The sequence below is a fragment of the Armigeres subalbatus genome, chromosome 3 (genome assembly GCF_024139115.2).
Source record: "Armigeres subalbatus isolate Guangzhou_Male chromosome 3, GZ_Asu_2, whole genome shotgun sequence".
Lineage (NCBI taxonomy): Eukaryota > Metazoa > Arthropoda > Insecta > Diptera > Culicidae > Armigeres > Armigeres subalbatus.
The window spans coordinates 358208347-358220388 of record NC_085141.1 but is presented as its reverse complement, the minus strand read 5'-3'; the positions used below and the strand labels follow the sequence as shown (position 1 = coordinate 358220388).

The following is a 12042-nucleotide window of genomic DNA, read 5'->3' as shown; positions in this document are numbered from 1 at the left end:
CAGTACTGACGATAAAACCTACGCCGAAGTCTTGAAGGCCATGAGAGTTAACGATAAACTCTCTGCCCCAGGAGGGGATGTCAACTGCATCCGAAGGACGCGGAAAGGCGAAATGATTCTTGTCTTGAAGCGGGATGCTTCCCAGAAGAGTTCTGAGTACAAAAAGTTGACGGAGGAGTTCTTGGGTGATAGGGTTCAAGTAAGAGCCTTATGCCCAGTCTCGAACATCCAGTGCAAGGGCCTGAGAGAAGTAACCGAGGCCAGAGAACTGATCGACGCACTGAGAGATCAGTGCAATGTCGAGATCCAGGAATCCGCGGTTCGGCTACGCAAAGTTACGCGGGAATTAGGTTGCCTCATTCCAAGAACCTCAGGCTGAAGCCAAAAAGGTAATGGATAGAGCTAAACAGAAAGTGGGTTGGTCGGTATGTCCGCTAAGTATAAGCCAACCGCTTCAGACCTGCTTCAGGTGTCTTGGCAACGGTCATAAGTCCTATGACTGTAAAGGACCTGATCGCAGTAAGCTATGCCGTAGGTGTGGAGCTGAAGGCCACCAAGCTCGCACCTGTGAGGCTGCACCAAGGTGTCTGATCTGTCCCCCGTGTTCAGATAACAAACACCTTACCGATGTCCAGGCCTGTCCGGCCTTTAGAAGGATCAAGATACGTGTGGTGATCTACCACTACATTGTCCTTTACCAACTACCCGTCGAGGTAGCTTAGGATGATAAAAACAGGCAGCTCATCGACGAGAAAATAATTAAGAATACTTACCTCTCGATAGTTACCTGACAATGTATATATAGCACGTAATTAGAATTAATAAATTAGAGTTAAGGTAGAGCTTGTTCTTCTCTCCACCGACCATATCACATTCCCTAGGAGCTGGAGATGGCTGAGGCCACACCAGAGAGGACTCGGCTCGCTTCACAGGTAACACAGCTAACCCTGAACCACTGCAAGGCGGTTCAACTGCTGCTACAACAGTTGGTTACCGAGTGTAAAGCTGATGTTGCCTTGCTGTACGATCCATACCGCATCCCTGCTGGAAACGGCAGCAGATGGTGGCCATCTGAACTTGCAGGCGATACCCCATCCAGGAGATATTATCATCACCTGATGATGAGGGTTTCGTCATAGCAAAGGTAAACGGTGTTTACTTTTGTAGCTGCTACTGTCCTCCCAGGTGGAGTATAGTGCAGTTTACTAGGGTAGTGGGCCTTCTGGCAGCGAAACTAACTGGCTTAAACCCATTAGTTGTAGCAGGTGTCTTCAATGCGTGGGCAGTGGACTGGGGATCCCGGTCCACAAACGCAGGTCATACCCTGCTAGAGTCGCTGGCGGTATGGAACGTAGTCCTGCTGAACAAAAGCCAAGTGCCAACGGTCAGGGGACCGAGTGGTAATTCATGCATCGATGTGACCTTCTGCAACGCGGGATGGACGGTGGAGCCATAATGGAAGGTTCATGAGGGGCATACTTCCAACGATCATCAGGAAATTCGTTTTATGATCCGGTATACCCCCATCGCAACCACAAGGCGGTTCAGCAAAACCGATCTAGGATGGAGCGAATTGCCTCTCTTCCCTCCGATCAATACTTCAATTTTACGGATAGCCTCAGCTCCCACGCCATGGCCAGTTGGCAACGAAAATGCGATGAAGGAGATTTGGGTAGATGGTTACATTCCATTCTCCCACAAGTATCGAAGCAGCCTTGGTTCGAGATATTGGGCACTAATAGCAGAGACTTTATTAAAGTAATCTGTCGGCTAATATCCAATCACTACTCATTAAACGCGCATTCCTTCAGAGTAGGGCTCACAGACAGCAATCGATGCGGTTGCGGTTAAGGCTATCAAGACATCAATCACGTTGTCTGGGCCTGTCCCGAATACGGTGTTGCCAGGTCCGATTTATGTGAATCCCTCCGGGCCCGAGGAATATCAGAAAAGGAAAACATTCGAGATGTGCTGGGTATGCTTGACCTAGACTACATGATCCTTATATACAAATTCTTGAAAAGGATCAATATTTTCGTTTAACCCTCTGTCTGTTGGAAGGTCATATCATCATCGTCTACGCACCTTACCCCTCTCCCCAAGCAACACCTCTTGTTTCTCAGTGAGTAACAACAACTGTGGTGTGACTTACTAAAGGTCTGACTTATGCACAACGCGTCGTATTTGGAACTCCTTTGTGACACAAAAAGCGCAAGAGGTGGAGCCTATTTGCAACATCTTGCGACTACAATGAAAATAAAAACACAAAAACCAACCGGGAATCGAACCATGGACCTTTAGATTTGCAACCTTCTACTATAACCATCACACCAACAATTCCATTTGGAGATTCTGCTACAAGTGCACTACATAAACAACAAAGTCATTTGTGACTTCATTGTACCTTATACGGAACATGCAGGGGACTGTCAAAAATAAAATACTGCTCAGCTGAGCTCAAAGTGTTTTGCAACATATCAGAAACATTGTCGTAACAGCAATAAACCGAAGTGTTATTAATTCTGCAACTTATCTGTTTTGGTTCTGATATGAAACACATCGAATTTTAAACAACCCAAGAAGTCAGATGGGTAGAATATTGCAACGCCACTTAAACGGAAATGAAACATTGTGATTTTCTGAAACAGGGAAGTGGCTTTAATGTGACTCGATGTATTTCCAGTGTCTTCAATGCAATTCATTAGGAACAAACACCTATTTGAAAAATGTTGCGCTTGCTGTTTGGGATCCGCTTGGAAAACAGTTTGCTTGTTTCATTACAGTTAAGTCCTGAATAATCTTCGTCAAACAACAATAAGATCGCTACAGCGCTGCTCAGGACAATGGAATACCTCTTGACCCTATCCCAATCCTTTTTTGTACACCCTAACGTCGACTAAGCCGCGAGTTTTTCGGCTCCCCAAAGCTAACACTAAGATCTAAGACACACATTGATTGTCAACAAAAATCAAAAGTATAGCGGCTCCGTTATGCCTGATGGCGATTGAGCCTTTAAATAAAAACAAGTTAAAAAAAATCTAGGATGGCGCACCTCGCAGTTCAAAACAACGGGATTAAGTGGCGATGAGTTAATCGATGTACTAACTCGTGCATGCGATGTGACGATGCCTAGGAGGACCAAACCTCCCGGAAATCGGCAACCTGCGTACTGGTGGACTGACACAATTGCAGACCTTCGTAGAACTTGTTTTCGAGCAAAGAGAAGGCTGCGACGTGCCAGAACAGACGCTGAAAAGGTCGAGAGACGCCGGGTGTTCCAGACAGCGAGCAGAGCTCTGAACTACGAGATCAAATGTAGTAAGAGAGCCTGCTTTGAGTGGCTGTGCAGGATGGCAAACGACAATCCATGAGGAGATGCATACAAGATGGTGAAGGCTAGGATTAACAGCACTCCACCAGAGAAATGTCCGGAGATGTTGGCCAAAATAGTCAAAGGGTTGTTTCTGATGCATGAATCATCGAACTGGCCCGCTACCTCGTACGAGTCAGTCGACGTGATACCGCTAGTGACTAACGAGGAGCTTATCGTAGCTGCAAGGAAACTTAAGCTAAATAAGGCACCAGGCCCGAATAATATTCCAAACCTGGTCCTCAGACACGCTTTTCTTGCTGATCCAGACATGTTCAGGAGCTAGCTCCAGAGATGCATGGACGAAGGAAACTTCCCAGATCGATAGAAACGGCAGAAATTGGTGCTACTACCGAAGCCCGGCAAGCAGCCGGAGAACCCTTCGGCATACAGGCCAATTTGCCTACTCGACACACATCGAAGCAATTCGATCGGTAACGGATACGGCCAAGATAGCGAGAGGTTTGAACAGGCGAGGTATTAGGTACTGCGCATTGATTACACTTGAAGTAAAAAATGCGTTTAACAATGCTAGCTGGACAGCTATTGCTGACTCCCTGCACCGATTGAGAGTTCCGGATTACCTGTGCAGGATACTGAAAAGTTATTTTCAGAATAGCGTGCTGATATACGACACGGATGCTGGTCAAAAGTCGATCGAAGTGTCTGTTCCACAGGGATCGATCCTCGGACCTTTTCTGTGGAATATTATGTACGACGGAGTATTACGCTTAAGTCTCCCGGGCGGTATGAAAATAGAAGGCTTCGCAGATGACGTAATGCTAGAGGTAACAGGAGACACTCTCGGCGAAGTCGAACTGAAAGCTTCATACGCGATTGGCAGAGTGGATGACTGGCTCAACTCAAGGCGGTTGTCCCTTGCACATCACAAGACGGAAGTCATGGTGGTGCATAACCGCCATGGGTTGCAGCGAGCGAGGATAAGAGCAGGGACCTACACAGTTAACTTCGTGAGGTCTCTTAAGCATCTGGGCGTGATGATCGACGATAAGCTCAATTTCAACGAGCCACGTCGATTATGCATGTCAGTGGGCTTCATTGGCGATAAAATCTTTATCACGAATGATGTCCAACAGATCGGCGGTGCATAGTCAGGTGCGTAGGTTGATAGCGGGTGTGGCATTGTCTATCATCCGCTATGGCGTACCGGCATGAGCCGTAGCACTAAAGGCCGAGTACAATGTAAAGAAACTTATCAGAGTACACCGGCTGATGTGCCTACGTGTCGCGAGCGCATATCGCACCGTATCATATGAGGCGGTGTGCGTTATAGCTGCGATGATGCCGAAAGACATGTCAAGAGAGCAGCCTCGCTGCTTGAATGGCGATCAGCATGGGACACCGCAGTCAAAAGTCGTTGGATCCACAGACTGATTCCAGATGTATCCAACTGGGTCGGTAGAAAGCATGCTCAGGTCATCTTCCACCTAACACAGGTGTCGTCTGAACATGGCTGCTTTAAAAAAAATCCTACACAGGTTTGGCTGCGAAGTATCCAGAATGTGTAGATGAGGTAGAGTCGGCAGAGCATGTGATGTTCGCATGTCCGCGATTCGAAGTAGAACGCAATGCCATGCTGCTTGTCAGCGGCATGTATACAACCCCGGAAAACCTCGTCGAGAGGATGTGCCGGGATGAAGCTATATGGAATGCGGTGAACACAGCATCTCAACAGATTATGTCGAAACTGCAGCGGTGGTGGCGTCTTGAACAAAACCAACGAATGCAATAAGGGCATCTGTGATGCAGTGAACACTTTGCTAATCCCGACAAACAACATGTCGCGGGTGGGCTGCGGGGACCTCCGTATGTAGATATAGAAGTTATTGCGGTCCATGCGCGGTTCTTGTTGTCGGGGTGCTCGTCTCCAACGCAAGATTATGATACGGACCGCTAGGTTACTATCATAGCTTGCGATCGACGGGTTGTGAGGTTACCACTTTTGAAGTCGATGTTGTGTGTTTTAACGTCAAGTGCGTTAGCATAGGCGTGAGCGTTCTCAATAGTCCCCCCCCCCCTGATGTATTGCTTAAGTGCGGGCCGGGGGTACGGACTGGCGAAAGGGTTTTGGTTTTAGTGGGTCGGGTGAGAGTTGCATGACATACCCATCCCCACACTACCTGAGTTAACCTCCTCAGGTGTCTGGATGCAGATCTCCGTTTACCTCTGCTCAAAAAAAAAGGTGCTCGAATGAAAGTTCGGCGAACGAAAAGCGCTGGTTCATTGGATAATTTAGGTAAACAATTCCAAATAAAAATGAAAAGCTGGAAAAGCTGGTGATGTCATTTACTTAATTAGTAGATTTTTTCAATTGTCTAACTGGAATAGCTCTAGTTCTAATTAACAAATGAACATTGAACAGAAAATTTGTTATTAGCTTTAGATAGTTGGATGTAGATGTAATGTAATATATGTATTTTGTATACAGCTGCAAATATACTGGAAAGAAATTTCTTTGTTCTACAATTTTAAATTTTTACTAAGAAATATTTCTAGTGTACATGTTACATTTGGGTAGATGCCTTTCGAGTACATGCTACATTTGTCGTTCGGGTACCTCGGTTTCCGGTAGTTGTAATAGACCCGGGTGTAAGATTGTATTCAACTTCCACAAAATGACAACTGATTTTTTTTCATAGTCTTGTCTTATAGCAGAATCATATTTGCTTAGTCGAATTTAATAGCAACTAATCTAGATTGAAATCAACTTAACTGTTTTTATTATTCTTTATTGTTTCCAGATCATTTGGACATCCATTATATAATGTTTCATTGAGGTAAGTTAGCACTGAAAAAATATTTAAGATCAAAGAGTATCCAGCTTAATTTTCTTGTATAAAGTTTGTTAAAGTAGTCTATAGACTGTTCCAGATAATATAAACACTATAAAATAGTCGACATTTCGATGCATTCTATAGATAATATCTAGGTATTTAATGTACGTGATGTATTTTTTCTCAATATTTTGCGTCAAGTTTAAACAATATTTAGCTTCTGTTTCGGGTAAGAAAAATTGCTTTGCACACAATTGTGCCGATTTCCAGAACTACACTCGCGAACGCTGAAATGTACATCCGAGTTGTTTTGGTTACACAACGACACTCGACTGCAATCAAACCGCAGGCTCTAGAAATTGAATAATCTCGCTGACAGAACTCATAAATATGTATCGATTGACTTTGAGCGAGACAAATCGCTGCCGGTATCCATTATCAATCGCTGCCGTTTTCCCTCTACTCAAGAAAAAGATGATGACAGGGTACCTTGTTGGTGGTGGATGGGAAGAAATGAACTTTGCTGGATACGTACCGGCAACGCAGTTTGCAGAAAGTTGTCACTTTTTGCTGTTATCGAGTTTCAAATCACTGCGATTGACTGGGCGATGGAAATGGGATATTGCTCTAGGCGGATTGAATATACTTGGGATGTTTCGAGAGCAGATCGAACTAACGGGAGAAAATTGATTCTTGTGAAGTATGGAAACCCTACTGCAGAGTTTGATTTTGTATGAATGCTTCTATCGCAGAAGTCACCATTCATAGTACAGAGGTAGCTAGTGACAAGCTGAATGAAAAAGTCCGCGTTATTGAAGAAGAAATACCTAAGAATTATCAGGAGCCTCATATTTCCCATATGTATGAAAAAACTACACATGCAATTGTAGAAAATATGATAAAAACACGCAAGGCTGATTCAAATATGTAAAAAATTGCTCCTCCCCTCGGATATTATGCCTAAAAATAAAATATTTTGAGAGAAAAACAACACTTTTTTTCGGAAAATTAAGAGGATTTTCCAAATTTTGTTTAACAAATTCGAGCGCAATTAATCGCACAAATCGGCCCGGCCTTACAAAAATCATTTTATGTTAAATATCTTGACTGCACAGGTTTCAAAAATGGACAAATTGGTATGAAATTTGCAAAAAAGAATCCACGTGTCTTGAAGTGATTCGAACCCTCAACCTCCTACTCTCTATATAGGCGTGATAACTCTACACAACAAGACCACTTAAAGGTAACGTTTGCGGAGAAGCTTTCAGAATCCGAGTACCAACCTCCTCCAGCAGTAAGCTCGTTTTCGCAAATTGAATATCTTACGAATGCTTGATTTTTCCATGCGTAGAACTGTCATACTCATCAAGTGCTTTAGCCAAGCAAGTCGTTCGTATAGCAGAGGGTGATTGATGCACATTCTATACAAATCCGCCCAGCCCGTTTCGCTGGGGCATAGTATGTAAAGTTCTCGATAATAAACAATATGGGCTCGCTTGACTGAGGATATATAACAGTTAAGCACATGTGACGATTGGCCAAATCAAGCATCCGAAAGATATTCCATTTGCAAAAAAGAGCTAACCGCGGTGGAGGTAGAGATGTCATAAATTAATCGAATAATTAATTTTGAATCGATTACTACCCAACGAATAATCGATTCAACAATCGATAAGAATCGAGAATAATCGATTAGTTACTAATCGATTAATCGGGATTTTACGACACCTCTAGGCACAGACAAACAGACGTAACACAAGAAAAATTACTATCGACCATGACTTCAACGATCAATTTGAATTGATTGCGCGTTTCACAACTAGAGGCACTAGCGTCGTAATCCTTCGAGTGTGACATTTCACTCCAGCGCCTTCTGGTGACGATGTCATACGAAACATTGTTTCGTGTAACATGCTCGCAAGGTGGTGGTAGAGGAGTTAAGCGATGGATTTTTCAGTAAAATGTTCAAGCTGTTACGTCTGTTTGTCTGTGCTCTAGGTGTAGGTTGGTGAGGGCTGTTCCGCAAACGTAGCCTTTAAGTGGTCTTTTTGTGTAGTCCGTCCAAGACACGGGGATTCTTTTCGCAAAATTCATATCAATTTGTCCGTTTGGAAAGATGTGCTGTGCATATGCGCAGCCAAAATATGTAACAAAAAATTCGAGGAGTTTTTCGTTTTTTTTTTCATTTAAATATTTTTTTTATTATTCCCGCCCTTGTCCTTCCGGAGACCAGTATAGCAAATTATAGTCAATGCGAGTATACTAAAGATTGTGGGAAGTGTACGTATGGTTGAATGTACTGGAACAGTCAATAACAATGGTATGTAAACAACAAATGATTCTGTCTACACAGATAAAAATATGTTGTGATTTTAAATGTATTTTCATGCACATTTTTGGAGCATGCAAATAAACGCAAAATTCAATCGATATTACTGTTCTTCCAAATCAAAATTAATTTAAACTGTGCTTGCTTGTAAAATTCAATCTATTTCAACTGAATATCGAATGTTTATTCGTTTGTTGGGACCAGCTGCAATTTTACACGTCGTTGAATTTTCAAAATTATTTGCTGTGTAGATCTAGATCTAGAATGATCAAAAGTAAGTAGTTTGAAGTAATTTGAGTAAATTGTTGGATTAATGTTATGTTTTCCTCTTGATCGAGTCCGGTCGTGTTTTTTTCAGTAAGCAGAACGATCGGCCGGTCATCTAAATTTTGTTCTGCTTAGTGCGGTCGACAATTATAATATTGTGTCGCCAGCACTAAAATGAATTCCGACTTCCGACTTTTTATTTCCGAACTTACTTCCGACATCATGAACGTCAGAACAAAATTTGAGTTTGCCACCAAAACATTGTCGGAAGAGCGTTCGGAAGGGCGGAAATCGACTTCCGAACTTCAATTTGGTGCCAGCGACAAAACAAGCTCGATTTTGTGGCAGATAACACCGTGCAGTGCTGCATATTTTTTTTTTTTTTGTCGGAAGTGGGCCTTGCTGCCGTTCATCAGCGTCTTACAAACAGTTTTGGTCTAAATGCACAATAAATGGTGTTCGTTCGAATGTGTTTGCTTAAAATCAATCAAACTACATGCTATATACGGCAATTTTGGTGATGATTTAATGATTGTTGGGGCCTCGGCATGAGGCATGTCATTCAACCCGGTTTAATCACCCCCGGTGGCTTACTAATGGCCTCAAAATTTTTTTTATGTCTTTATTAGGGAGGTTTCCAGCCCGAGGCTGGCTCGTCTCCAGAAGGCCTCAACATGACATATACCGCGGGGAAAACGGTTTTGTAAATCGTGACTTTACTTACTTACTTATGGATCCTGTACACCTTCGGTCGACTTCTTTTATTTCTTTATTGAGGCTTCGCCGCCATGAGCCTCTGGGTCTGCCTCTGCTGCGATGTCCCGCTGGGTTCCAGTCTAATGCTTGTTTACAGATTTCATTTCCGCCCCTACGTAGAGTGTGGCCGACCCAGCCCCACTTCCGATCCCGAATTTCTGTTGCTATCGGCCTCTGGTGACAACGACGATGGAGCTCGTTGTTTGAGATCCAGTTGTGAGGCCACCAGGCCCGAATTATATACCGCAGGTATCTGCTAATAAACACCTGCAGCCGTTGTGTGTTCTCCACTGATACACACCATGTTTCGCTAGCGTATAACAGCACAGATTTCACGTTAGTTTTGGTGCGTTCACTTACCTGCCTGTTTTTCTAGATATTTCTTAAACTCGCAAATGCAACCTTTGCTTTCTTGATCCGTGCGCCTATGTCGATCTTGGTACCGCCGTTTGACGCCGTTTGGCTACCAAGATATTGGAAGATTTCAACATGCTACACTGGTTGCCCGGCTACTGGAAGGGGTCACCGTGTTTACATCCAACGATTTGGTTTTGTTGACGTTGATGACTAAACCTGCCGAAGAGGAGCGCTCGGCAAGGTCGTTGAGCTTACTCTACATATCAGAGCGCCGTTGCGCGAGGAGTGCAACATCATCCGTCAATTCTAAGTCATTTAGGTGCTCCATGGTTATAGGCTGCCATAACAGCCCGCGGTTTGGTTCACGGTCAATCGCATCTACCAGAATCTCGTCGATTACGATGAGGAACAGTAACGGTGATAGAATACATCCTTGCCTCATACCAGCTACGACCCGGATAGGGTCGGATCGTGCAGCACTCTACACGAAAAGGCCTCGTACTGTGCTTCGATGAGGCCGATGATAGCTTTTTCGTAGTCAATGAATACCAAGTTATGGGACTCTTGGAATTCGTTGACCTGCTCCAGAATGATGCGGAGCGTGACAATATGGTCCACACAGGATCTTCCGGCACGGAATCCGGCTTGCTGCCGCCGGAGAGTCTCATCGATCTTTTCCTGAATCCGGGCTAGGATAATTTTGCACAGAACTTTGAGAACGGTACACAGCAACATGATGCCTCGCCAGTTATCGCATACAGTCAGGTCACCCTTTTTGGGCACCTTCACTAAGATACCTTGCATCCAGTCGACCGGGAAAGTTGCGGTGTCCCAGATATTACGAAATAAACGATGCAGTAGTTGAGCGGATGTCATGGGGTCAGCTTTGAGCATCTCGGCTGATATGCGGTCGACCCCTGGGGCTTTATTCGATTTCATGCTTTGGATGGCTGTTTGGATCTCTAGCATTGATGGAGCTTCGGTATTGACGCGTGTTATACGTCGGATCCTAGGCAGATCATGCCGAGGTGGTGATGGCCTGGCTGGCACTTGAAAAAGTTGTTCGAAGTGCTCGCACCAGCGTTTCAGCTGGTCAGTTGGGTCGGTCAATAACTGATCATTCGCGTCTTTCACAGGCATCGTTGCATTCATCTTCGCCCCGCTTAAGCGTCGTGAGATATCGTAGAGGAGGCGAATGTCCCCGGTTGCGGCGGCTCTCTCTCCTTCGTCGGCCAGAGAGTCTGCCCACGCTCGCTTGTCCCGTCGACATGAGCGTTTTACTTCCTTCTCAAGAGCCACGTATCGTTGACGGGCTAGGACTTTGGCTCCTCTGGTTTTCGATCGCTCTATCGCGGCTTTGGCTTCTCTTCGCTCCTCTATCTTCCTCCAGGTCTCATCGGTGATCCATTGTTTTCTCTGGGTGCGCAGTTCGCCCAGATTGTTCTCGCTGGTGGCGATGAAGGCATTCTTGATGGCGGTCCATTGGTCTTCCACGCTGCCACCTTCCGGAATATCTGCAGCACGCGTCTCCAGTTCTTCAACGAAGGACCGTTTCACCGTGGCATCTTCCAGTCGGCGTCTGTTGAATCGTCGTCCAACTCTTTTCTCCTGCCGACGAATCCGCGCAATGCGCAGGCGTATTTCGCCGATGAGGAGGTGATGATCAGACGCGATATCGGCACTACGTTTATTCCGTACATCAAGAAGGCTCCGTTTCCATTTTCGGCTGATGCAGATGTGGTCGATTTGATTTTCTGTAAAGCCGTCACGGGAGACCCACGTGACCTTGTGAACCGGTCGATGAGGGAAGAGCGTTTTCGCTCATTTCTCCGAGACCATGGCGTCCCATAATGCGCTCATGGTTCGAGTTGTCGGATCCGATCTTCGCCCAAACAGATCTTGATATCACCCTTCGGAATTCTATCTACGACGGCATTGAGTTGACTGTAGAAGTTCTCTTTGTCTTGCAGATCGGCAGCATCGGTTGGCGCATAACATTGGATTATAGTAAGGTTTCGGACCCGTGTTCTAAGTCTGGCAACGATTATCCTTGCACTTATAGGTTCCCACTTCATAAGCGCAGAGTGTGCCTGAGCGCTTAGTAGGAAGCCAACTCCGCGGTGCCGGGGAGCGTGTTCACCTCGTAAACCAGAGTATAGCAGAACTTG

The 12042-nt window shown here is 45.0% G+C and overlaps 1 protein-coding gene across 1 annotated transcript in view; it reads left to right on the top strand.

Moving 5' to 3' along the window:
- Nucleotides 1-12042, top strand: part of LOC134226196 (GTP-binding protein Di-Ras2) — a 406254-nt gene that overhangs the window by 173923 nt on the left and 220289 nt on the right. Inside the window, exon 2 of the mRNA XM_062706809.1 lies at nt 6133-6168. The gene's annotated coding sequence lies outside the window, so the exon portion shown is untranslated. The remainder of the gene's footprint in view (nt 1-6132; nt 6169-12042) is intronic.